This window comes from Pseudophryne corroboree, unplaced genomic scaffold (genome assembly GCF_028390025.1).
Source record: "Pseudophryne corroboree isolate aPseCor3 unplaced genomic scaffold, aPseCor3.hap2 scaffold_191, whole genome shotgun sequence".
NCBI classification, from domain to species: domain Eukaryota; kingdom Metazoa; phylum Chordata; class Amphibia; order Anura; family Myobatrachidae; genus Pseudophryne; species Pseudophryne corroboree.
This window is the reverse complement of record NW_026968548.1, coordinates 511,487-534,420: the sequence shown is the minus strand read 5'-3', so window position 1 is coordinate 534,420 and position 22,934 is coordinate 511,487. Positions and strand designations below refer to the sequence as shown.

The 22,934-nt window shown below is 43.4% G+C and overlaps 8 non-coding genes across 8 annotated transcripts; 3 read left to right on the top strand and 5 right to left on the bottom strand.

Moving 5' to 3' along the window:
• The first annotated feature begins 14,650 nt into the window (after window positions 1-14,650).
• Window positions 14,651-14,724, top strand: TRNAN-AUU (transfer RNA asparagine (anticodon AUU)). Its single transcript has one exon. It is a non-coding gene; the product is annotated as a tRNA-Asn (tRNA).
• A 5,367-nt stretch (window positions 14,725-20,091) lies between these two features.
• On the bottom strand, window positions 20,092-20,207 carry LOC135004208 (U5 spliceosomal RNA). The gene has a single exon (XR_010205046.1). It is a non-coding gene; the product is annotated as a U5 spliceosomal RNA (small nuclear RNA).
• Window positions 20,208-20,482: 275 nt separating this feature from the next.
• On the bottom strand, window positions 20,483-20,598 carry LOC135004195 (U5 spliceosomal RNA). The gene has a single exon (XR_010205033.1). It is a non-coding gene; the product is annotated as a U5 spliceosomal RNA (small nuclear RNA).
• Window positions 20,599-20,876: 278 nt separating this feature from the next.
• On the bottom strand, window positions 20,877-20,992 carry LOC135004185 (U5 spliceosomal RNA). Its single transcript, XR_010205023.1, has one exon. It is a non-coding gene; the product is annotated as a U5 spliceosomal RNA (small nuclear RNA).
• A 286-nt stretch (window positions 20,993-21,278) lies between these two features.
• LOC135004170 (U5 spliceosomal RNA) lies at window positions 21,279-21,394 on the bottom strand. Its single transcript, XR_010205008.1, has one exon. It is a non-coding gene; the product is annotated as a U5 spliceosomal RNA (small nuclear RNA).
• A 270-nt stretch (window positions 21,395-21,664) lies between these two features.
• On the bottom strand, window positions 21,665-21,780 carry LOC135004176 (U5 spliceosomal RNA). The gene has a single exon (XR_010205014.1). It is a non-coding gene; the product is annotated as a U5 spliceosomal RNA (small nuclear RNA).
• A 144-nt stretch (window positions 21,781-21,924) lies between these two features.
• LOC135004126 (U1 spliceosomal RNA) lies at window positions 21,925-22,087 on the top strand. Its single transcript, XR_010204980.1, has one exon. It is a non-coding gene; the product is annotated as a U1 spliceosomal RNA (small nuclear RNA).
• Window positions 22,088-22,758: 671 nt separating this feature from the next.
• LOC135003859 (U1 spliceosomal RNA) lies at window positions 22,759-22,922 on the top strand. The gene has a single exon (XR_010204740.1). It is a non-coding gene; the product is annotated as a U1 spliceosomal RNA (small nuclear RNA).
• The last annotated feature ends 12 nt before the right edge of the window (window positions 22,923-22,934 follow it).

Genomic DNA, 22,934 nt, shown 5'->3' with positions numbered 1-22,934 from the left:
ACGCATCAGGGGGTAACAAACACGCACTTAGCAACTGTATAAATGTTAAGGATAATGTTAATAAGTTAACCAATGCAAGCATTAACCCGTGCAAGTTGTACCCTGTTTTGAACTTTCCCCAGGAGTGTGATCAAGAGGACGAATCGGCAACAATATCGGCGCTCTCTCTAGCAGCCACTATATCAGAAACGACAGTAGGCACGGCCCAACCCATAAGATTAGTAACAAAGCCCCCTAGCGGAGGGACAGGTGAGGTCGTATCAACGGGTAAGTACGGCACCTTACACTATGCTGAAACCATTTCACCACAGGCTGTAGAATCTACACAGAATGATGTTAGTAGACTTAATCCTGTTAGGGTAATAGCTGTTCCAAATGGGAAAACTGACACATCAGGAGTCACTCCTATCAGGAACATTGCCATGTATATCCCATTTTCCAGAATGGAATTAAGGACCATAGTGTCTGAATTCCCTGACCCCAGAAAAGACTTAGTTGCTAGCCAAAAATACATCAGAGACCTAGGAAACACTTTAGAGCCCAATAACAAAGACTGGCAGATATTGCTGAGGGCATGTTTACCCTCCAATGTCGACTCAGCTCAATTTTTAGCTGACTGTGGATTGGATCTGGATGTACCTCTTACAGATGTGTACAACAAAGATAACGTAAAAAGAATAAATTTACAGTTAAAGGAGTATTTCCCAGCTGTAGCCAAATGGAATAGAATTTTTTCCATTAAACAAAAAGAGACAGAAACAGCTGCTGATTATTTTCACCGGGCATTATTAGAAATGGCAAAGTACACTGGCATAGAGGACATTAGGACCAATGCAAACCATCAAGAAGTAGCAGTATCTGTGCTAATGGATGGTTTAAAAGAAGCATTAAAGACAAGGGTACAGACCACGCAACCATGTTGGCGAGGTCTGTCAGTGGCTACTTTGAGAGAGGCTGCTATTGATCACGACCGGAATATCACCAGACACAGGGAGTCGCAAGGTGATAAGTTAATGTCAGTAAGTATACAGGCCCTGACCACAAAACAGCCTGTGTTTATATCACCAAACCCTGTGGGTAAGTCAAATGTGGTAACATGTTATTTTTGTCATAAACAGGGACACATAGCACGAGACTGTAGAGCGAAAAATTTGCAAAGATCTTACCAACCCCCTAGACAACGACACGACACACGACATTGGGAGCAAGGTCCGCAGAGACGGAGTTATGAGCCACATGCAGGAGAAACAAAAAGATACCCCCCGAACAGAGACTGGCAAACTCCTGGCAGTTCCCATTTAACCCCTTCACAAGTAGTTGCTGCCAGCGGGATTCAGGGAGGTCACCATACCCAATAGGGGTGTAGCCATACCTGTAATCTGCAGCCAGTAAAATTGATTGCAAGCCTTGGGAGTGAACCTGAAATTGCAATCAATGTAGCTGGTAAATCATTAAACTTTCTTGTAGACACAGGGGCGGCCAAATCAGTGATAAATTCGACAGTGGGCATGAGAACCACTGGTAAGACAATTCCAGCCATAGGGGTAACGGGAGTAGTCCAGCACTACCCTGTTAGCAAACCAGCCGAGATTACAGTAGGGCCTTTACATACCAAGCATTCCTTTTTGCTGGCTGCATCGGCACCGACTAATCTCCTGGGAAGAGACTTATTGTGTAAAATGGGGTGCGTCATTTATTGTACTCCTGAAGGTGTATTCTTGGACATACCTGAGAATCACGCTCAGGAAGTGCGAGACATGTTAGACTCCCCATCAAAATTAATGTCACATACCATTATGACAAATAGGACTCCATCCAAAGTAGAAGAAATGACATCCCAGATACCAGAGTCACTTTGGACTAAAGATGGACAGGACACTGGATTAATGGCAAACGTAGCTCCAGTAGTTGTACAAGTAAAAGATGGTAGGATAGCTCCAAAAATCCCACAGTACCCTCTGAAGCCAGAGGTGGAGTTAGGAGTGTATCCCGTAATAGAGCGCTTGCTACAACAGGGTATTCTGGTAAGAACGTCCAGCACTGCCAATAGTCCCATCTTCCCTGTGAAAAAGAGTGGGGGGAGGGGTTACCGGCTAGTGCAGGATCTAAGGGGGATCAACAAAATAGTTGAGAGTCAGTTCCCCGTAGTGCCAAATCCAGCTGTCATCCTTATGCAAATCCCTCCCACTGCGAAATTTTTCACTGTTATTGACCTCTGCTCCGCTTTCTTTTCGGTACCTCTGCACCCTGACAGCCAATATTTGTTTGCATTCACATACAGAGGAGTCCAATACACATGGACTCGATTACCACAAGGTTTCATAGACAGTCCAAGTATATTTTCCCAGGCTTTGCATGATTGTTTACAGTCTTTCCAACCAGAGAGTGGATCAGTATTAATACAGTACGTGGATGATCTACTACTGTGTTCTGATTCATTGGAAGCATCCCTGAAGGATACGAAACAGCTCCTGTTTCATCTTTCAGACACAGGACACAAGGTTTCCAAAGACAAGTTGCAATTATGCCAAACTAAGGTAAAATATTTGGGACACTGTCTAACACAAGGACTGAGACACCTGACCACTGATAGAATTCAAGCAATTAGAGACATGACTCTGCCAAAAACCCAGCAACAGATCAGAACATTTTTAGGAATGTGTGGGTATTGCCGTAACTGGATCCCAGGGTTTTCCATTCTAGCGTTACCTCTGCAGGAGATGGTCTCCTCAAACAAACCTGATCGGATTTCGCATACAGACGAGTCCGAGATGGCATTTGAGAGACTTAAACAGTGCCTAACGCAAGCACCAGCATTAGGTATGCCAGACTATGGGAAACCCTTTGAGCTGTACGGAACAGAAAGTGCTGGTTGCGCGGCAGGCGTCTTAACCCAAAAGCACGGTGATGCCAGCAGGCCAGTAGCATACTACAGCGCTCAGCTAGACACGGTAGCGCGATCCCTCCCCACATGCTTGCGAAGCGTCGCTGCGATAGCATTGCTAGTAACGAAAAGCGAAGATGTAGTGCTAGGTCACAACCTCACAATTCATACACCACATGCAGTGTCAGCCTTGCTAAATTCTGCCCAAACCAGGCACGTCTCATCAGCGCGGTTTACAAGATGGGAATTGGCACTAATGGCCCCCGTAAACATCACCATAAGGAGATGCAGTGCATTAAATCCTGCAACATATCTCCCAGGTGTGCCTGGACAGGCACAAAGGGTGGAGGATGAGAGTGGTGGGGAAGGAGAATTTAACACACAGGAGGACACACATGATTGTATGGAATATTTGACCCAAAATTTTACCGCAAGGCCTGACATCAGTGACAACCCGCTGGAAAATGTAGATCTAACTTTCTACACGGACGGTAGTTGTCACAGACAGACTCGGGAGACTTGTGTACTGGATACGCAGTCGTAGATGACCAAGGCACCATAGAAGCGGAACCGCTAGGCCCACCTCACTCAGCCCAGGTTGCTGAACTGGTCGCCCTAACCAGAGCATGTGAATTGGCTAAGGGCAAATCAGCCAATATCTACACCGACTCTAGATACGCATTCGGGGTAGTCCATGATTTCGGAGCCCTATGGTGCCTCAGAAATTTCATGACGGCAGCTGGTACACCGGTAGCGCATGCAGCTCACATCAAAAGGCTTCTAACAGCGATACAGGAACCCGACAGAGTGGCTGTTATCAAGTGTAAAGCACACACATATAGCCAGGACCCAGTATCACTTGGTAACAGCCGAGCAGACGAAGCAGCTAAGTTAGCAGCTGGTACCCCCAGACAGACAGACACCACACAACTGATGGTATTTAATACCATCAACACACAGAAGTTGTGTGAAATGCAAAATTTGTGTTCCACACAGGAAAAGGCAGTCTGGAAGGCGAAGGGATATGGCCAGGAGTCCTCAGGACTCTGGACGGATGGACAAGGTAAACCGGTGGCCCCCAGAGCATATCTTCCATGTTTAGCTGAGGCAGCTCACGGGCTGACTCATCTGGGCAAGGAAGGAATGTGCAAGTTGGTAAGAGCATATTGGTGCGCCCCAGGATTTTCATCTCATGCAAGTAAGAGAGCAATGTCATGCCTTACCTGTTTGAGAAAGAATATCGGAAAGGCAATACCAACAGAACCATCTCATATCCCACCTGCAGGCGGTCCTTTCCAGGCAATACAGATTGACTTCATTCAATTACCCCCTTGTCGAAATTTGAAATATGTACTTGTTTGTATAGATGTGTTCTCAAATTGGGTTGAAGCATTCCCGGCGGCCACAAATACCGCTATGTTTACTGCTAAGAAAATTGTGCAGGAATTTGTATGTAGATATGGTATCCCTAGAATTATCGAAAGTGATAGGGGTACCCATTTTACAGGTGATGTCTTTCAAGGAATGTGTAAGTTGATGGGAATTGATAGCAAGCTGCACACTCCATACCAGTGAAGAAATAACAAGTGGAAGGGAGATCAAAGGCGCTGCTATACAAGTGACAAATATAATAAACAAAATTTGTATAATATACTTGCAAAACCTTGTGGTCCTTCGTTAATCTTTTTTTCATATAAATCCAGTAATTACCAGATGTTTACATGCAAAGAACAAAAATAAACAACAAATGTGTAGTAATATCTACAATAAGTTCAATTTTTTGTGTGTTCTCCGATGAAGCAGAGCCCTGTGATGTGGAAGTTTTTCTTGATAGGAGATAAGGATAGTTTCTCACCACCACTTCACAAACATAGGTACACGTACCAAAACTCACTTAGAGTTAAATATCACCATACGCATAAAGGTTTCTTTTATACTTCTACTTAAGACACGTGAAACAAGATCCGTTCAACGAAAACGTACCACACTCACGTTTTCAGCAGATGGTATCCCACACGTAGCGGTTTCTTTGAATAGATGAATAACTCTTCTCTTCCATAAAGAATTAGTTTATTGGTGCGTGATAACAAATTTTAAAAATAATTCATAAAAACAAATCTCCTTAAATAATTACCAAAAAAATCAGGATAGAGCAAAATGTGTGTCAGAATGGAAAATGACAATCACAAGTGAATTCCGGACTTACACTTGCGAACACAAATGCTGCATATTACCTTGATTTGGTATCGATATAGGAGAATTAAAAAGCACTGTCTGATATCACCAACGCCGTTTCGACACAAGGTCTTTTTTACCGTCCACAGGCGAGTGCGAAGGTGGAAAGAGTGAATAGCACTATTAAAAATAATTTGAGCAAAGTTATGGCAGAAACAGGATTGACATGGCCAGAAGCTTTACCCATTGTACTGTACAGCATCAGAACCACTCCCAGGTCCCCTCTTAATCTGTCCCCTTTTGAAATCTTGTTTGGTCGACAACCGCATGTTATGATTAACCCTCAGGATGATTTGAAGTGTAACAATGAAGTGACTGTAAAGTACCTGGTTAATATGAGTAAACAGCTAAGGAATCAAAATAATAATTTGAAGTTGGTGATTCCTGATTTACCAGATAGTAATTGTCATGACATTGAACCTGGGGAGTATGTAATGATACAAAATTTTCTACGCTCAGGTTGCCTTATTGACAGATGGGAAGGACCATATCAAGTCTTATTGACTAGCACTACAGCATTGAAAGTTGCCGAGAGAGAGACTTGGGTTCATTCGTCCCATTGTAAGAAGGTTGCTGATCCAGAGAGGTCCCGTGATAAGGAACAGACGGTAGAGGACGTTGTATCACTGGAGTGTCTGTTCCAGGAGGACTGAGGCGGCACCTGAGCATTGAAAATCACAAGATCAAAAGCAGTTGTCGATTCCCTGTTCCCTTTTATTGTTTTTCTCCAACTTCCCATCCCCTCTCCCTCAAATTATTTTCCCCCCCTTCTCATTCTTCTTCATTTCCTCCTATAAGATGGACTTGCCCCAAGAGACTGTGATCCGGATTTTCCTGTTGACCATGATGTTGACCAGAGCAGTCTGTTCCGGCGAGAGTACCATGGAGGTCGAGAGAGGTTCTGGAATGGGTTCTGATGACAGAGATGGAGGCGTAGTTTTCCGAGAACAACATAATCAACAAGCAAAGGCGAGTATCAGAAAACGATCCGATAGCATTGACAATAGAAGGAATTGTGAAGGATTGTTAGCTGAAGAAAACTGTATCTGTAGGCTCTGTGACAACGTAGTCGAGGATGGGTGCATTAAGAAATGCCAATCCAGTTTTAATATCCACATGGACCGGCATCCCTTGAGTGACTATCACTCCTTAGTGGGTAGCGTGTTAAATCAAACAGATTGTTGGGTATGCTCTCAAGTACCTCAAGGTCATAGCAAATCAGGACTAGTACCATTTCCTTTAACGATAGGGGAGGTACTTGAGCTAAGTGGTGGGAGACCGGTGGACAGGAGGTTTAATATCTCCAGTCCTCCTAGTTTGAAGCTCCACCAATATCATGTGGATAGATCCCTCATATGTTTTAACATTTCCAATCCCCGAAAGCCGGGAAATTGGGAAGTGTCATGGAGTAACCAAACCATGACCTTTTCATATAGAGCAGATAGAATGCCGACAGATACAGAGCTTATACGCCACATAGCCAGTAGAGGAAAATCTTTCCGGTATAGGTATACCCTAGGAAGTAGGATTACGAGAGTTGGAGAGGTATCACCAGGATACTGTGCACATATCGTACAAGCTGATACGTGTACTAGACAGATGGGAGAATTAGGGTTAGGAGATTTCACATGGAAAATGTGTAATATGGTTATGTCCTACTCCGTCCCATATGTTCTCCCCGATGATGCATATTTCATATGCGGGAGGAAGGCGTATAAGTGGCTTGCCCCAAACTCTGAAGGATTGTGTTATATTGGAAAAGTATTGCCTGAGGTAATGACTGTATCACATGCCAAAATGAAAGACATACACCGTGTTGCCCAAACTCCTTATACTCACACCGATTACGAGCACGTAGTTAAACGGCACCTGATAGAAAGAACAGAGCACCCGGCCTCTGACATGATCCATGAATCCACCGGGATTCAGTTTCTACTTGCGTTAGACCTCACTCGCACCGCCAGAGGAGTGTTGAATTATAAATACATATCTGCGCTCGCAAATTTGTTAGACAATATCACAGAAATGTATGATGACACGTTTAGGTATACTGGAAGAGAACTTCAAGCTTATAAAACAGAACTAGTTCAGCATAGAATGATTCTCAATTATCTCACAGCAGTAACAGGTGGATATTGTGTCACACTGGCAATGCAGTACGGCGTGAAATGCTGCACATATATAACGAATAGTACCGAGGACCCGGTCGAGGTCATAGACCAAAAGATGGACGATATTCTCCAATTGAAGTGGGAATTTCGCAGGAGACACAATCTCACCCTTGCTGCTGTGAGTAATGAGCTGACTAGTTGGGTGTCATGGTTGAACCCGCGAAATTGGTTCTCCGGTTTAGGAGAATGGGCTCAAGGAGTTATAATGGATGTAGGGAAGTTTCTCCTATGTATCTTAGGTGTTATCATAACGATTGGCTTGATATTTAGATGCGGTCAGGCTTTAACGAAGTGCAAACGAAGTACCAGGGTGATGAGTTTAAGGAGTGAGGAAATTGTAATGCGATTTCTACGGTCCGTTTCTTTCACCTGTTTTTCCGTTTTCCTCTGAGGTAAAAAGACCCACTTGGACGAGGAATTTGATGAGCCGATATACAGACAACAGATGGATTAAAGAAGAAGTTTTGACAACCTTATACACAGATTTTTGATGAACTATGCCATAGATCCCCAGTTTCCCTAGAAATTTTAAAATTACTCTAGCCCAACACTTTTGTAAATCTATGGACATTGACAAAGCTTTTTGCTCGCACCTTATGGGCAAAAGCACAAAGAAGACTGCATTCAACAGACACCAAACAAGACCTCAATCGACGAATGTTCATTAACCTGACATAGAATACCACTGCATTTACCGTAACTATGTATTTTCTTCATCTCTACAACCTTCAGGTAATTACACACATAGTATAGGGAATACAGGCACAGATATCAGCAATCACATATTCCCCCATTCATGTATCATCAACTAAAATGTGCTCCCCATTTTTGTTACAACCAAAATCCGAAAAAAGCTCGGTAAAGTTTGACAGCCCATCCACAGACCCGTACCACGGGATAAGAAGGAATTCAAATGTATACTTCGCAATACCTCAAAGCTTGATTTAAAACACGTACGGCACGATGATACATGACCCCCCAAACATGGATTCATACACACATGCTTCTGCTATCTCACTAGGTCATACCCTTTTCCTACCTTCTCCTCTCCTCCCCTACCCAACCATGTAAATGTATTAACCCCTGACATATATTTTTCTCTTTTTGAAATGTTTTAGGAAGTGGCAGTTATTGTTGACTGCCAAAGGGTGGACTGTCAAAGTCAGAAAAATATCACGATGCACACTGCCATATTTGCACCTCATATGTGTCCCTGCTGCGCATGCGTGCGCTCTACCGTGCGTGCGCATACTCGCTGTTGCGGGCACCCGCAGGCGCACGGTATGCACATTTACGGTAGAGATTGTGTGCGTCTAGCGGGCGACTCTTTCGTTACATATTTTCACCATATAATGCATTTTGTAGATTATGGTCCCTTTGATAGATTCTGAAAGTTTAGTTAATGTAGTATGTTCCTGGACAGAGAGATCCCTCATTGTTTGATACGAAGGGTCAGACAGGAGTAATACAGTGGTGTTTAGTATCCATCGGAAGAGTATTTAATTAGCAATATTCCGGTGTTGGTTTGAAGCGGATCAATCGCTCGTGCGAATAGTTATGGACATAAGAAGTTTATGAACATTTACTGTATTTGCACTTACTTATCCATGCGGCGGGAAACCCAGTTTCCCTCCCACCTGAGCTGTTGGAAATAGTCACAGCCCACCTGTATGAATCAACCTATGACCTTTTGTTATAATGCGAAGACGAATTCCTGTGTCCAATGAACAATGAGATTGTAGGGACCATTGAATTGTATTGTGTGTGGGGCATGACAGGCCGATCACATCCAGCACTCACTCTTCATCGGTTATCATTGCTGAAAATCGGGAGCTGGATGTCCAGAGGCGCATGCGATCGTTTCCTTTGTGCGTAAGTTTTCTCCGTAATCATATTGTCTTTTCTTGTTATTATGGGCCATATCTTTCTCTCTCTCTCTTCTCTTTCTCTCATTTTCTCTTAAACGTACTTGTATTGTATTTACTGTGTAGTTACCTGGTTAGTTAGTCTATGTTATATTGTAGTGTATGACTTGTATTGTATTAATTCTTTTGCAAGTATAACATTCATAATATATATATTAGGCGTTGGACCCTAAGCACGGTATTTGTGTATTTCTTATAGTGTTAAGTATTCTCAGAGCGTCGGTGACGCTCGAACAGCTTTTGAGTTAATAAGGTTATACAGTGTTGCATTTACACCCTATCTCTACACTAAGGTTTTACAGCAAATTACATTGTTTGTGGTTTAGACATAAAGGTTTAACATTGTGAGCGTCGGCGCCGCTCGTGATCTCCTCGTGGTCTCGAGCGTCCGCTACGCTGATAGCGTAGCATTACGGTAGTCGCTCACCTATAAGTGTGCCCGATACCAACAGCGTATTCTCGTGAGCGTCTGTATCGCTCGAGCAGCCCGCTCCCGATACAGCGTCCGTTACGCTATAGCGAACCATTACGTTAGTCAGCAGCCAATAGCGTGCCTGCCTGTGATCTCTTGGCCGTGAGCGAACGTGACGCTTGAGCGTCTCGACCACGGCTAAGCGATTGTTACGCAACGAGCGTACCCTTACGGTACTCCATACGCAAATAGCGTACAGTGTTCTTAGACCTCACAAAGGGTTTTAAATAAGATAAATATTTAGCTTTATCAAAGCGCACTGTCAGCAGTGTTCATTCCGGGAGTGGACAACTGGGATGCAGACTTCCTCAGCAGACACGACCTACATCCAGGAGAGTGGGGACTCCATCAGGAAGTCTTCGCACAGATTGCAAGTCGGTGGGGACTGTTCCAGATAGACATGATGGCGTCCCGCCTCAACAAAAAGCTACAGAGGTATTGCAACAGGTCAAGAGACCCTCGGGCAGTAGCTGTAGACGCCCTAGTGACACCGTGGGTGTTCCGGTCGGTCTATGTATTTCCTCCTCTACCTCTCATACCCAAGGTGTTGATAATAGTAAGAAAAAGAGGAGTAAGAACAATTCTCATTGTTCCAGATTGGCCGCGAAGGACCTGGTATCCAGATCTGCAGGAAATGCTCACAGAAGATCCGTGGCCACTTCCTCTAAGACAGGACCTGTTGCAACAGGGGCCCTGTCTGTTCCAAGACTTACCGCGGCTGCGTTTGACGGCATGGCGGTTGAACGCCGGATCCTAGCGGAAAAGGGTATTCCAGATGAGGTCATTCCTACGCTAATAAAGGCTAGGAAGGACGTGACATCTAAACATTATCACTGTATATGGCGAAAATATGTTTCTTTGTGTGAGGCCAGGAATGCTCATACGTAAGAATTCCACCTGGGCCACTTCCTTCACTTCCTACAAACTGGAGTGAATTTGGGCCTAAAATTAGGCTCTATTAAGGTTCAGATTTTGGCCTTATCCATTTTCTTTCAAAAGGAATTGGCCTCTCTTCCTGAAGTAAGTACAAACTTTTGTGAAGGGAGTACTGCATATTCAGCCTCCTTTTGTACCTCCGGTGGTCCCTTGGGACCTTAACGTGGTGTTAAGGTTATGGTTTGAACCACTTAAAATGGTGGAGTTTAAATATCTCACTTGGAAGGTGGTCATGTTATTAGCCTTGGCTTCCGCTAGGCGAGTGTCGGAATTAGCAGCTTTATCACATAAAATCCCCTATCTGGTTTTCCATATGGATAGAGCGGAATTGCAGACCCGTCCTCAATTCCTGCTAAAAGTGGACTCATCCTTTCATATGAACCAACCTATTGTGGTGCCTGTGGCTACGCGTGACTTGGAGGATTCCGAGTCCCTTGATGTGGTCAGGGCTTTGAAAATTTACGTGGCCAGAACGGCTAGAGTCAGAAAAACAGAAGCACTGTTTGTCCTGTATGCAGCCAACAAGATTGGCACCCCTGCTTCAAATCAGACTATTGCTCTCTGGATCTGTAACACGATTCAGCAGGCGCATTCTATGGCGGGATTGCCGTTGCCTAATTCAGTCAAGGCCCATTCCACTAGTAAGGTGGGCTCTTCTTGGGCAGCTGCCCGGGGGTCTCGGCACTACAGCTGTGCCGAGCTGCTACTTGGTCGGGTTCAAACACCTTTGCAAAGTTCTATAAGTTTGATACCCTGGCTGAGGAGGACCTCCTGTTTGCTCAATCGGTGCTGCAGAGTCATCCGCAGGAGCCCGTTTGGGAGCTTTGGTATAATCCCCATGGTCCTTACGGAGTCCCCAGCATCTTTTAGGACGTAAGAGAAAATAAGATTTTAAACCTACCGGTAAATCTTTTTCTCGTAGTCCGTAGAGGATGCTGGGTGCCCGTCCCAAGTGCGGACTACTTCTGCAAGACTTGTATATAGTTATTGCTTACATAAGGGTTATATGTTAGTTTTCATCGGTCTTGGACTGATGCTATGTTGTTTTCATACTGTTAACTGGGTAGTATATCACAAGTTATACGGTGTGATTGGTGTGGCTGGTATGAATCTTGACCTTGGATTAACAAAAATCCTTTCCTCGTACTGTCCGTCTCCTCTGGGCACAGTTTCTCTAACTGAGGTATGGAGGAGGGGCATAGAGGGAGGAGCCAGTGCACACCCAGATCTAAAGTCTTTCTTAAAGTGCCCATGTCTGCTGCGGAGCCCGTCTATCCCCCATGGTCCTTACGGAGTCCCCATCATCCTCTACGGACTACGAGAAAAAATTTTTACCGGTAGGTTTAAAATGTTATTTTTTTCTCTGCAACCCACTGCTAAATTGTGCTTCCTAGCTGTTTTTTATAAAATCACTTAATTAAATCTAACTCTGATTACGTCAGAGAAGGCCAGGTACCCTACACCATAAGAGGGGGTTTGACATTTTGACTTGTCTACTTAAAGATCACCAAAATCTGATCACAAGGTCAATTACATCCCTGGGTGGGATTGAACCACCAACCTTTTGGTTAATAGCCCATGTAAGTGAAAGAGATCCTGAAGCACTCACTCATCATGGGAAAGTACCAATGTGTTTCTTACAAAAATTCTCCAGATTATTGACTTTTTAAAGTTTTTCTAGGAAACGTTCTAGATAAATGCTTATTAGCCTTTGTCAGTATCTACTTTTGCAAGGTGTCTATGTGGCGCAATCGGTTAGCATGTTTGGCTATTAACCAAAAGGTTAGTGGTTCAATCCCACCCAGGGATGTAAATAACCTTGTAATCAGATTTTGGTGATCTTTAAATAGACAAGTCAAAATTTCAAACCCCCTCTTATGGTGTAGGGTACCTGGCCTTCTCTGATGTAATCAGAGTTAGATTTGATTAAGTGATTTTATAAAAAAACAGCTAGGAAGCACAATTTAGCAGTGGGTTGCAGAGAAAAAAAATTATGCTGGCAGAAAAGTCCAATTTAGTGACGAAACAGCTCTTCATTTTCTGATTTTATGTTTATGCTAACAAATTTGCTCTCTGAAAAGTGTCCACAAAGCCAAGTCTCTGATTAACACCTTTGTAGGGATGGTTTTTCACCTATTACTGAATTAAACTTGCTTCATTGGAAAGGCAGCAAGATGCATCCTCATTTCAATGTCTACTGAAATAATACAGGTTGACACCAGGAAACATAAACGTCACTGCATCCTTGCTGCTTCCTCATGGGGAAGTCTGTTTAATGTGAAAACAAGGTGATATCTAATCAGCACACAGGTAAGGAATTAAGAAAATCATTCTTTATGGGTGAAGATGTTTCTCACAAAATTGTTGCACCAAAGCATCATTGAAATTCAAGCTGGAAAGATGATTTTAATATATCACTTGTACATTTTGTACTGCTCTTCTGGTGACAATGTAGTTTGTTTTTGTCAATTACCATTTTAATAATAGGGTAAAGAAAATTAAGTGGATTTTTGAAAGAAAACAATACTGTCAATATACTATTAAAACAAATTAAAATGGTAAAAGTTATTGTACTTTAAGTAAAAATAAAAGAGCCAAAATATCAATCCCAGTTTTGGATTACTTTAATTAACAAAAAACAATGCATATAGCAGAGGATAGTTTCAATCTGCCTACCTCTGGGTTATGGGCCCAGCATGCTTCCGTTGCAGTACTCTGCTGCTCATGTAAGTGCAAGAGATCCTGAAGCACTCACTCATCATGGGAAAGTACCAATGTGTTTCTTACAAAAACTCTCCAGATTATTGACTTTTTAAAGTTTTTCTAGGAAACGTTCTAGATGAATGCTTATTAGCCTTTGTCAGTATATACTTTTACGAGGTGTCTCTGTGGTGCAATCGGTTAGCATGTTTGGCTATTAACCAAAAGGTTGGTGGTTCAATCCCACCCATGGATGTAATTGACCTTGTGATTAGATTTTGGTAATCTTTAAGTAGACAAGTCAAAATGTCAAACTCCCTCTTATGGTGTAGGGTACCTGGCCTTCTCTGATGTAATCAGAGTTAGATTTGATTAAGTGATTTTATAAAAAACAGCTAGGAAGCACAATTTAGCAGTGGGTTGCAGAGAAAAAAAACTATGCTGGCAGAAAAGTCCAATTGAGTGATTAAACAGCTCTTCATTTTCTGATTTTATGTTTATGCTAACAAATTTGCTCTCTGAAAAGTGTCCACAAAGTAAAGTCTCTGATTAACACCTTTATAGGAATGGTTTTTCACCTATTACTGAATTAAACTTGCTTCATTGGAAAGGCAGCAAGATGCATCCTCATTTCAATGTCTACTGAAATAATACAGGTTGACACCAGGAAACATAAACGTCACTGCATCCTTGCTGCTTCCTCATGGGGAAGTCTGTTTAATGTGAAAACAAGGTGATATCTAATCAGCACACAGGTAAGGAATTAAGAAAATCTTTCTTTATGGGTGAAGATGTTTCTCACAAAATTGTTGCAGCAAAGCATCATTGAAATTCAAGCTGGAATGATGATTTTAATATATCACTTGTACATTTTATACTGCTCTTCTGGTGACAATGTAGTTTGTTTTTGTCAATTACCATTTTAATAATAGGGTAAAGAAAATTAAGTGGATTTTTGAAAGAAAACAATACTGTCAATTTACTATTAAAACAAATTAAAATGGTAAAAGTTATTGTACTTTAAGTAAAAATAAAAGAGCCAAAATATCAATCCCAGTTTTGGATTACTTTAATTAACAAAAAACAATGCATATAGCAGAAGATAGTTTCAATCTGCCTACATCTAGGTTATGGGCCCAGCATGCTTCCGTTGCAGTACTCTGCTGCTCATGTAAGTGCAAGAGATCCTGAAGCACTCACTCATCATGGGAAAGTAGCAATGTGTTTCTTACAAAAACTCTCCAGATTATTGACTTTTTAAAGTTTTTCTAGGAAACGTTCTAGATGAATGCTTATTAGCCTTTGTCAGAATGGACTTTTACGAGGTGTCTCTGTGGTGCAATCGGTTAGCATGTTTGGCTATTAACCAAAAGGTTGGTGGTTCAATCCCACCCAGGGATGTAATTGACCTTGTGATCAGATTTTGGTGATCTTTAAGTAGACAAGTCAAAATTTCAAACCCCCTCTTATGGTGTAGGGTACCTGGCCTTCTCTGATGTAATCAGAGTTAGATTTGATTAAGTGATTTTATAAAAAACAGCTAGGAAGCACAATTTAGCAGTGGGTTGCAGAGAAAAAAAAAATTATGCTGGCAGAAAAGTCCAATTGAGTGATTAAACAGCTCTTCATTTTCTGACTTTATTTTTATGCTAACAAATTTGCTCTCTGAAAAGTGTCCACAAAGCCAAGTCTCTGATTAACACCTTTGTAGGAATGTTTTTTCACCTATTACTGAATTAAACTTGCTACATTGGAAAGGCAGCAAGATGCATCCTCATTTCAATGTCTACTGAAATAATACAGGTTGACACCAGGAAACATAAACGTTACTGCATCCTTGCTGCTTTCTCATGTGGAAGTCTGTTTAATGTGAAAACAAGGTAATATCTAATCAGCACACAGATAAGGAATTAAGAAAATCTTTCTTTATGGGTGAAGATGTTTCTCACAAAATTGTTGTCCCAATGCATCATTGAAATTCAAGATGGAAGATGATTTTAATATATCACTTGTACATTTTGCATTGCTCTTCTGGTGACAATGTAGTTTGTTTTTGTCAATTACCATTTCAGTAATAGGGTAAAGAAAATTAAGTGGATTTTTTAAAGAAAACAATGCTGTCAATATACTATTAAAACAAATTAAAATGATAAAAGTTATTGTACTTTAAGTAAAAATAAAAGAGCCAAAATATCAATCCCAGTTTTTGATTACTTTAATTATAAAAAAAAATGCACATAGCAGAGGATAGTTTCGATTAATCGACCTCTGGGTTATGCGCCCAGCATCCTTCCATTGCACTACTCTGCTGCTCATGGAAGTCCGAGAGATCCTGAAGACTAAATTGATTAAAGGCCTAAAAGTACTGGACTATAAGGAAAGACTTACTAGGCTGAATATGTATACACTAGAAAAGAGGTGCCTAAGAGGAGATATTATTAATATCTTCAAATATGTAAAGATACATAACAAAGAGTTATCAGAGGAATTATTTATTAAAAGAACACGTGGTCACTCGCTGCGACTGGAGGAAAGTTCAGAACGCAATGGAGGAAAGGTTTCTTCACTGTTAGGGCAATCAGGATGTGGAATTCCCTGCCAGGGAAGGTGGTAATGGCGGACTCTGTAATTGGATTTAAAAAAGGAATGGATACATTTCTGAATGAAAAAGCTATCCAAGGTTATAATACTTAAAATATCAACATGGTTAATCCGGGGGTAACATGAGTTATAGTAGCTAACTAGTCATAAAACATTATTCAGCAAGTATGTAGAATCATCACAACTTAAAACAGGTTGAACACGATGGGCAATTTGCCTCTATTCAACCTCAAAAACTATGTTACTATATGTTACTATATTACTGTAGTATACAGAACACCACAATGCAATGAGCAGTGATAGTGAGCACTGATGAGGATACTAGAACTGACACTGAGCAGCAAGATGCAGCACTGGACTATTAGTAATGTACTGTAGTATGCTGAGCACCACAATGCAGCACAAGACAATGAGCAGTGATACTGAGCACTGATGAGGATACTACTGAGAACTGACACTGAGCAGGAGAGACACACTACTAGTATTACTGAGCAGCAATAAGTAACCACTGATACTGAGCACTGATATTGAGATTTCCACTGAGAGAACATAGCCACGTCCTCTCCGCTCTCTCTTCAATGCACGAGTAAAAATGGCGGCAACGCGCAGCTCTATATATAATATCCGAATCTCGCGAGAATCCGACAGCGGGATGATGACATTTTCCCTTGTTCAGGTTTTCCGAGTCAGGCGGGAACAACCGAGCCTGCCTCAGACCAGTGTAAACCACGTGGAGTTCGTGGGGAATTCGGTTCTCGGAGAACCGAACCCGCTCCTCTCTACCTTATACCCATCAATTTTTTTTATTTTCAATCTAAGCCCCTGCAGTTTTCTGTAAGCATCTGCTTCGCTATGATGATCAACAAGTCACAAGGGCAAACACTCAGGGCTTGAGGCGTAGATCTTAGGACCAGCTGCTACAAGCATGGCAGAGGTGTCACTATCACTGGTGACACCCAGAGAGGTGGCGAGGGAGATTGTAATGCAGTGCGCGCAGATAAGCAGCGCAATGGTAAAAAGGAGGCATGGTTTCATAGGTAGGGGCGTGGCCTGGTGGCCTGAATCTACATTTTGTTGCTCCGGGTGTCCCGGGGGTTGGGTGCTGCACCCGGGGACTAGTGTGTAAGCGGTGCTGGCTCCTGCACAGTGACAGGGCATGGCCACCCAGTATGACACCTCCCTTCTTGACCATGCTGTAATTGCAGTCGCACTGCAGTTCAGCGTGATCATAAACAATGGTGTAGCCTCCTGCTGGTGCAGACTGTATGTGCGCGCAGGAAGCCGCCACCATTTTTGTGATCACAGCGGCTGAATGTGATGTCATACAGCCGCTGTGACCACGCCCCCTGTGTCTCCTCCATTGCAGACCCCATTTTGAAGCCTTGCCCCCGCACTGCTCCATCCCTGACTTGGAAATGGAGTGTTGCTGACCCCACTCTCCCCCCCTGCCCCGATTGACAGGCAGAGGCGATCGCATGCAGGCACATGCGTATGCTCTTAGCAATTTTTGCAGTTGGATCGCTTATTGTGATTGCAATCCAACCTGAATCAGCCCCTATTACCTATCACAATGCGCTGCGGGCAGTACAAAATTGGGTTAATATAGGAGAAAAACCCCCAGACCTGTGCTCCTTAACTGTACCTGGTGGCTAGTGGAGCGGCTGCCCAGTAATCAGTGTCCACCCCAGTGCGCACACGGCCCACCCCCTACGGCCACGCTCCCCTTAATCAGCGGCCTCGTGATCCGGAAGGGCGGTGTGTGTGTGTGACTGACCTTAGGAAGAAACCGGAGCCTCCGCTGCAGTGACCCAGCAACCAGGGCACGGGAGTATACAGCGCCGCTGGGAGTGATGAAGCTGCAGTAAAGATGTCTATTAGACCTAGCCTGCTGCAGCCCTTGTAGATTCTCATAAAACAAGTTCTTCTTTTCTTGTCAAAATTAATAGCTAAGAATAGGCTGCCTGAGGCAGGCCCCTGTTAAGTGGCCTGCTACTGAAGGCACCAACTACAAACTGAGCTCCCTGTTCATGGAAGCGGGGTTATAGAGGAGGATGCGCTGAGCATCTTGGGAACAGTCAAAAGCTTTGAGCCGGTTGGTGCCTCAGATCAAGATCCTACTCTACACCCCAATGTGAATCCTTGTGGAGTCCAGTGTACCCCACAGAAGAAATTAATGTGTCACACCCATTGGCAGCAACCTTAGAATAGCTGCTGACGGGCACAATTGAGAAAGGAAGGGGGGGGGGGGGGCATTTGAATCCAGCACATAGATGCAATTCAAATATGTAATTTGTACCTTCCTATTTTAAAATATAATGGATGAACCTCACCCTGTGAGAACAATCTTCATGATCAAGAGATCTAATATGTAAAATAAGTATGAGTTGGGATAGGGCTGGGGAGGGTGGCAGCTCGGGCAGCCCCTCCCCCGTCAAGTTAAGGAGATTCAACTGAGGAAGCACAAGGGAACTCTCGTCTGGGGACAACAACTGCAGGGAGACCACATCTTTTCAGATGAACATGGGAGGGCGGAAGGCTGCCTAATACTGAAGCACCATCAAATATCAAACCATATCCAACAACTAGTACAAGCATTCCTGGGGGAAGGTCTGCAGCAGACGGATTTGCATACGGTGATGTCATCCAAGCAGTGGGCCAAAGTTGGCTGGAACCCTCATCTGCATATAAAAAGAGAAAAGGGGCATGCAGGGCATGGCGGCCTTTTGCAGTGCTTGGATGACCCCTAGTTTGCATTAAACACCCCCACCCTCCTTTGGTGTGGGGCTCATGTTGGCCATGCCCCATCCCCTGAAGCATTCATGCTGATTTCTTGCAGCAGCTGGGCACTGTAACAGCTCCAGAGCTGCTCTGTAAGGCAAGTAAAAGGGTGTGGGCCCTGCAGCACCACCTGTAGTTCGCATTGTGCGTTGGAAGGCACAAAGTAAGCAGACGGGAGGAGAAGTCAGGATAGTACACAAGGGCATCCTTTTCTCTTAGTCCGTAAAGGATGCTGGGGTCACATTAAGAACCATGGGGTATAGACGGGATCCGCAAGAGACATGGGCACTTTAAGACTTTCAAAGGGTGTGAACTGGCTCCTCCCTCTATGCCCCTCCTCCAGACTCCAGTTATAGGAACTGTGCCCAGGGAGACGGACATTTCGAGGAAAGGATTTATTGTTAAACTAAGGTGAGCATCTTACCAGCTCACACCTTAAGCATGCCGCAGAACGTGGCATTCAACAGAACACAAGCCAACGGCATGAACAATTGCAGCAAAAAGCTGACCAGAACCGTAACACAACATGTGTATAACCACAAGTAATAACTGCAGACACAGTATGGACTGGGACGGGTGCCCAGCATCCTCTACGTACTAAGAGAAAAGGATTTACCGGTAGGTATTAAAATCCTATTTTCTCATACGACCTAGAGGATGCTGGGGTCACATTAAGAACCATGGGGTTATACCAAAGCTCTTGAACGGGTGGGAGAGTGCGTACGACTCTGCAGCACCGAATGACCCAACTTGAGGTTATCATCAGCCAAGGTATCAAACTTGTAAAACTTAGCAAAAGTGTTTACTAAATAGCTGCTCGGCAAAGTTGCAATGCTGAGACTCCCCGACCAGCTGCCCAGGATGAACCCACCTTTCTAGTAGAATGGGTCTTCACCTAATTCAGTAACGGCAATCCTGCCGTGGAATGAGCATGCTGAATCTTACCACAGATTCAGCGCATAATGGTCTGCATGGAAGCAGGACACCCAATCCTGTTGGGAGCATACAGGACAAACAGAGCCTCTGTTTTCCTAATCTGAACCGTTCTGGTGACATAAATTTTCAAAGTTCTGACCACAGCCAGAGACTTTGACTCAACGAAGGTGTCAGTGGCCAAAGGCACCATGTGGAAAGATGAACCACCTTTGGCAGAAATTGTTGACGTGTCCTCAATTCTGCTCTATCTTCATGAAAGATCAAATAAAGGCTCTTGTGATACTGCATGGTTTGTACTGTTTTCCATGTGCTCCCAGATCTTTCAAGCAAGTAGCATGGTCAAGAAAGTTCTGTTTGAAAAGAAACAAACATTTACTGTCATTGTTATGCAAATAAACTTACATTAAAGCTAACAAGAAAGCACACTCGTTCTGTCTTTAAACTGATAAAAGAAACCCCAATAATATGGGGCATGCAAAAATTGAGATAAAACTCAGTTTTGCTCCTCTCCACGGAAATCTTTAATAAAAGGCGAAATATTTGTTAGTTCTGAAGAGAAACCAGAGCATGACCAAGATTCCACCTGTCGCCTGAGTGCCATGCCAGCAGTTCTCATTCAGCTCAAAGTGAGCACCCAATTTGAATGAAAGAAAGCAGATTTCTCACCAGGCTTCCCCTTGCTATAAACATGGTTTGTACTCTTTTCCATGTGCTCCCAGATCTTTCAAACAATTAGTGTGGTCAAGAAAGTTCTGTTTGAAAAGAAACAAACATTGACTGTCATTTCTATGCAAATGAGCTTACATTAAAGCACACTCGTTCTATCTTTAAACCGATAAAATAAAACCCCAATAAGATGGGGCATGCAAAAATTGAGATAAAACTCAGTTTTGCTCCTCTTCACGGAAATCTTTAGTAAAAGGCGAAAGATTTGTTCGTTCTGAAGAGAAACCACAGCATGACCAAGATTCTACCTGTCGCCTGAGTGCCATGCCAGCAGTCCTCATTCAGCTCAAAGTGAGCACCTAATTTGAAAGAAAGAAAGAAAGCAGATTTCTCACCAGGCTTCCCCTTGCTATAAACATGGTTTGTACTCTTTTCCATGTGCTCCCACATCTTTCAAGCAATTAGTATAGTCAAGAAAGTTCTGTTTGAAAAGAAACAAACATTTACTGTCATTTCTATGCAAATGTGCTTACATTAAAGCACACTCGTTCTATCTTTAAACTGATAAAAGAAACCCCAATAAGACGGGGCATGCAAAAATTGAGATAAAACTCAGTTTTGCTCCTCTCCACGGAAATCTTTAGTAAAAGGCGAAAGATTTGTTCGTTCTGAAGAGAAACCAGAGCATAACCAAGATTCCACCTGTCGCCTGAGTGCCATGCCAGCAGTCCTCATTCAGCTCAAAGTGAGCACCCAATTTGAAAGAAAGAAAGCAGATTTCTCACCAGGCTTCCCCTTGCTATAAGCATGGTTTGTACTCTTTTCCATGTGCTCCCAGATCTTTCAAGCAATTAGTATGGTCAAGAAAGTTCTGCTTGAAAAGAAACAGACATTTATTGTCATTGTTATGCAAATAAACTTACATTAAAGCTAACAAGAAAGCACACTCGTTCTGTCTTTAATCCGATAAAAGAAACCCCAATAATATGGGGCATGCAAAAATTGAGATAAAACTCAGTTTTGCTCCTCTCCACGGAAATCTTTAGTAAAAGGCGAAAGATTTGTTCGTTCTGAAGAGAAACCAGAGCATGACCAAGATTCCACCTGTCGCCTGAGTGCCGTGCCAGCAGTCCTCATTCAGATCAAAGTGAGCGCCCAATTTGAAAGAAAGCAGATTTCTCACCTGTCTTCTCCTTGCTATAAGCATGGTTTGTACTTTATTCCATGTGCTCCCAGATCTTTCAAGCAAGTAGCATGGTCAAGAAAGTTCTGTTTGAAAAGAAACAAACATTTACTGTCATTTCTATGCAAATGAGCTTACATTAAAGCACACTCATTCTATCTTTAAACCGATAAAAGAAACCCCAAAAAGATGGGGCATGCAAAAATTGAGATAAAACTCGGTTTTGCTCCTCTCCACGGAAATCTTTAGTAAAAGGCGAAAGATTTGTTCGTTCTGAAGAGAAACCAGAGCATGACCAAGATTTTTATCTGAAAATATGTGTTCTCCCTGCAGTTGTTGTCCCCAGATGAGAGTTCCCTTGTGCTGCCTCAGTTGAATCTCCTTTACTTGACAGGGGGATGCTCGAGCAGCGACCCTCCCCAGCTCTAGCCCAACTCCTACTTACCTGCCAGGTGAGATACTATGATCATGAAGGTGCTTCTCCCAGGGCAAGGCTCACCCATTGCACTCTGGGTGTGCTGCTTCTGCGTTTTCCCCAAATGTGGGAAACTTGACTGCATAATTTGTGTTTCCCCTGGTCGGCTCTCGTATAATTCAGATCTCTTTGTCTCAGGTCTCTCTCCAGCCTAGTTTGCTGTCTGTTTCCACTTCTCTTTTCTTGAGCCGCTCCCTTCTATGCCCTTGCGCACTATCCTGACTTCTACCGTCTGCTTACTTCGTGCCTTCCAACGCACAATGCAAACTACAGGTAGTGCTGCAGGGCCCACACCCTTTTACTTGCCTTACAGAGCGTCTCTGGAGCAGTTACAGTGCCCAGCTGCTGCAAGAAATCAGCTTGAATGCTTCAGGGGCTGGGGCATAGCCAACATGAGCCCCACACCGAAGGAGGGTGGAGGTGTGTAATGCGAACTAGGGGTCATCCAAGCGCCGCAAAAGGCCGCCATGCCCTGCACGCCCCTTGTCTCTTTTCATATGCAGACGAGGGTTGAAGCCAACTTTGACCCACTGTTTGGATGACATCACCATATGCAAATCCATCTGCTGCAGGCCTTCCCCCAGGAATGCTTGCACTAGTTGTTGCATTTGGTTTGTTGTTTGGGGGTGCTTCAGTATTAGGCAGCCTTCTGCCCTCCCATGTTCATCTGAAAATATGTGTTCTCCCTGCAGTTGTTGTCCCCAGATGAGAGTTCCCTTGTGCTGCCTCAGTTGAATCTCCTTTACTTGACAGAGATGTGCCTGAGCAGCGGCCCTCCCCAGCCCTATCCCAAATCATACTTATTTTGCATAGGCGATACCATGGTCATGAAGATTGTTCTCCCAGGGTGAGGTTCATTCATTGCATTCTGGGTATGCTGACCCCTGTGATTTCCCCAAATGTGGGAAACTCGACTGCATTATTTGTGGTAGTGGGGGACTGTGTTTGTGCTTTCCTCTGGTCAGCTCTGGT